Here is a 4,354-nt window from a genome sequence, read left to right on the forward strand (position 1 = left end):
ACCGGTCCAATCTCCGTTCCACGTATGTGTGATGGAAAAACGCTGTCTAATTGGAACCCTATTTTTCCTTGTGTTTTCCAGCCATGCATGCTAGGTGTTACGTCGTTGTTAGATGTTACTCAGTTTGTGTGGACCGCAACGTATTATTCCACAACTTTATGTGGTCACCAGCCTTTGAAAATTCTCCCACGTGCTCTTCAGTCAATGAAGTTAGCTAGATCTTTGGATCGCAGCAGGAATTTAAGAGCACACACAGCTCAGACCTTCGAGCACTCTACTAGCAGATAGCTTTGCTCATTGCCAGGTACTGCACGCACAGACCACACCACTTGCTATGCATCCCTCCGCTGCCAAGTTCTTGCTTCTTCTCGTGGCCGCCGCCTCGATCGAGCTTCTTGTCGGTGGCATCGCATGGACTGCCACCGCGGCAGCTCAAGCGGAACGCGAGCTGCGTGCCGCACGAGAGGGACGCGTTGCTGGCCTTCAAGGAAAACATCACCAGCGACCCTGAAGGCATCCTCTCGTCGTGGCGACGAGGGCGGAAGGACTGCTGCCGGTGGATGGGCGTCACCTGCAGCAACCAAACCGGCCATGTCCTCGAGCTTGATCTAAGCTATAGAAATTTGGCAGGCCAGATAAGTCCTTCCTTACTGTCTCTAGAGCATCTGGAGCACTTGGATTTAAGCGGCCAATACTTATCTGGTCATGATGGTCGTTTTCCCGAGTTCCTGTGTTCTTTCAAAAACTTGCGATATCTCGACCTCTCGGTGTTGTCGCTTGCGAGCAGGCTGCCTGCTCAAGTTGTTGTCAACTTTTCCACATTGGAATACCTTGACCTCAACAACGTGCCGAGTGAGGTGCCGCCTCAGCTCGGTAACCTCTCAAACCTGCGACATCTTGGTCTCGCTTCTAAATATTTGTACACAACCGATATCTCATGGTTAGTTCGTCTTCATCAGCTTGAGTATCTTGATATGGGAGGCATAAATCTAAGTACAATAGATAATTGGCTTCATGTGGTAAACATGATTCCATCTCTGAAGTCTCTCTCCCTTTGGAACTGCTCCCTTCCCAGAGCAAACCAATCGCTCACTCACATAAACCTCACAAAACTTGAGATGCTTGATTTATCCATGAACTACTTTGGGCACCCAATTGCATCCAGTTGGTTTTGGAACATAACAAGCATTCAATTCCTCGAGCTAAGTTCAACCTATCTTTACGGTCCTTTCCCTGATGCACTAGGACGAATGACGTCCCTCTCTTACCTGGGATTTCAGGAAAATGGAAACTCAGCCACGATGGCAGTAGACTTGAAAAATCTATGTGAATTGCGTACTCTGTGGCTCGATGGGAGCCTATCATCTGGGAACATAACAGAGTTCATAGAGAAGTTGCCACAATGTTCTTCTAGCAAATTACACTACCTAAGATTGAATGACAATAATATGACAGGAATAATGCCACAGGTAATGGGGCACTTAACCAGCTTAAGTGCTCTTAGCCTATCTAACAACAGCATTAGTGGATCTATATCACCAGGGCTACAGAATTTCACTAGTTTGCGGGAATTATTTCTCAGGTCCAACCACCTTAGTGGCCAGATACCATTGCTGCCAAGAGGCCTCAAAACATTGGATGTCTCCATGAACTTCTTGTCTGGGCATTTTCACTTCGGAGCTCCAAATATTGAAGTACTAATTCTATCCTCTAATAACATTACTGGTCCTATTCCTGAAAAGTTTTGTGAGTTGCAATATCTAGTTGACTTGGGTTTCTCAAACAATTCTTTCGCGGGAGAACTTCCTATATGTTCTTCGATGCCATCCCTACGCACCTTGCTCCTAAGTAACAACGAATTTTCTGGAAAGTTCCCATCCTTGATCCAAAGCCTCTCCAATCTAGCTTTGCTTGATCTTTTATGGAACAAATTCTATGGGACATTACCAATATGGATCGGACATCTGGCAAAGCTGCGATTCCTAGATCTGAGCCACAACATGTTATATGGGAGTATTCCAGTGAATATCACACATCTTAGACGACTTCAACTCTTGAATTTATCATTCAACAATATATCAGGATCGATTCCTCAGTCATTATCAAAGCTAATGGCAATGAAAAAAAGGCCTATGCCCGGACCTACAATTACTAATAGACGTGATTGGTACAGAGTAACTTACAGCATTTTGTTTGCAGTGACGAAGCATCAACAACACAAGTATGCCGAACAAAGTATCTTTTATATTGTTGGCATCGATTTAACTGTCAATTATTTAACTGGAGGAATTCCAGATGAAATGGCTTCTCTTGACGGATTGAGATACTTAAATTTGTCAAGGAATTGCTTGAGAGGAATCATTCCAAAGAATATTGGCGCTATGGAATCAGTGGAATCAGTTGACTTCTCATGGAACAGTCTTTCTGGTGAAATCCCTGCAAGCTTGTCAGACTTGACATTTCTAAGTGTCTTGGACTTGTCATATAACAATCTATCAGGAAGAATACCGTCTGGGCGTCAGCTTGAGACCATCTACGACAGCAACCCAACCATGTATGATGGGAATAATAATCTCTGTGGACCCCCTCTTCAGAGAAACTGCTCATCAGGAAATAGTGATCCTAAGCATGGTAATGAAAAGGCAAGCGGAGAGAATTCACAATCATTATTCTTTTACTTCGGACTTGTATCAGGGTTCGCAGTTGGCCTCTGGGGGGTGCTGTGTGCTCTACTCTTCAAGAAGCCATGAAGAATTGCTTTTATCCAGTAGCATATTTATTATTGTATAATCATACATCATCATTTTAATTTGAGGCCGGCACTCTGTTGGGGTTGGATATATTAATAACACGTGGGATTGCATGTGGTCAGCTTGCTGAACGGAATTGCATGTGGGATTAGCGAGGTCGTACAGCATCAATAACATAGACGGCATGCATGGCTTGAAAGCCACGTCAACAGCATTATTTCTGGAACACGAAACCTAACCATTAATAAGGCTAGTACGTTCATGGAGAGTGTTATCACATTAAATTCGATGCCACATCATCAATTTTACTGAGAAAACGAGAAAAAAGAAGGAAAGAGTTATAGGGATGCGAGAGGAGTTTCATCACCCTAAAATTCATGTGGCACAGTTACCTAGTTCAGAGGCGGACTCAGGATTGGAAGATTGGGTATTCAAAAATTCAAAATCTATAAAAACTTAACCGATTCAACACTATTTTTTAGCAAAAATATTCTTAAATACCGTATTCAGTGAATTCCCTTGAATATCCTGATCCGTCCCTGACCTGGTTCCCAATCTTAATAAGTGTACCATAAAAATTATACTATAAAACTGTACACTGAGACTGGCATAACGAGGCATGCATAATGTTTCTGCCATCCTTGCTTGGTGGGTCCATTATGTCACGTAACGTCGGGAAGTTCCCTAATCCGGAGCAGCAGCAGCCTTGCATTCATCAGTTCGTCGCCGTATCAACAAGACAACAACGACCGCGGATGATGGAGGAGGCGGTAGGCGGTAGGCGGGAGGCGTGGGCTTTCATCGGGCCAGGCAGGAACTCCTTCCTCCCTGTATCGTCAAGATAGCAACATTAGTGCCGTATTGGTTTGCTAACCTCGGGGGACCAGGCTCAAATAAGCGCAACGCGGCCCACCCGTCAGGGTTGGAAGGAGGGAAACGGGCCTGAGCTTAACGCTGTTTAAAAGCGCGATTGCCCCGGGTTGGTTGGTGGACTAGGCGTGGGCTCTCTCTCGGCCCATACCGATGACGACATCCTTGTATGTGAGTGTTGTGTGCGTCCTTGTATGTACCCTTAAAAAGATCCCCAAACAATTTCAGAAACCTCTTTGCGGGGTGATGCCAAAAGAGGAATACGAGATGCCCTTTTGATCTCTCCAAACACCTGGTGGATATGTGTGCAAAAACCAAGCCTAGCTAAGATGCAGCGGCCGAACACAGTTGGGCGTGAGATCACGATGCTGACGGCGGACGGGCGGAGGGATAGTTCCACGGCCATCCCCATCTCCATTTTCCGGCGAAGGGGACGGAGCAACTTGCGGGGGGGGGCATACATGTGTGACTCCATGAGGCTTACAGATTTTAGATCAGTGGCTCCCGGTTGCTCTACGATCTAGTCGCTATCGTCTTCGCAAATCTCTGCTGGATTGAAACCGGGTCAATGTCGATGATCGCGAGAGAGATGGCTGTAGCTCGCATCGCAATCTCGTGAAAAGCAAGAGACCTTTGCGACGGCGCTGCCTTTTTGTCAGCCATGCTAATCCAACAAAGCAATTCCATGTAAAAGCCATTCTAAACCTTGACGACGATAGGTAACAACAAGACGC

The 4,354-nt window shown here is 45.7% G+C and overlaps 1 pseudogene; it reads left to right on the plus strand.

Annotated features, from left to right (window-relative positions):
- Positions 1–334: 334 nt before the first annotated feature.
- On the plus strand, positions 335–2,767 carry LOC112878630 (annotated as a pseudogene).
- Positions 2,768–4,354: the final 1,587 nt, after the last annotated feature.

The sequence above is a fragment of the Panicum hallii genome, unplaced genomic scaffold, assembly GCF_002211085.1.
Source record: "Panicum hallii strain FIL2 unplaced genomic scaffold, PHallii_v3.1 scaffold_175, whole genome shotgun sequence".
NCBI lineage: Eukaryota > Viridiplantae > Streptophyta > Magnoliopsida > Poales > Poaceae > Panicum > Panicum hallii.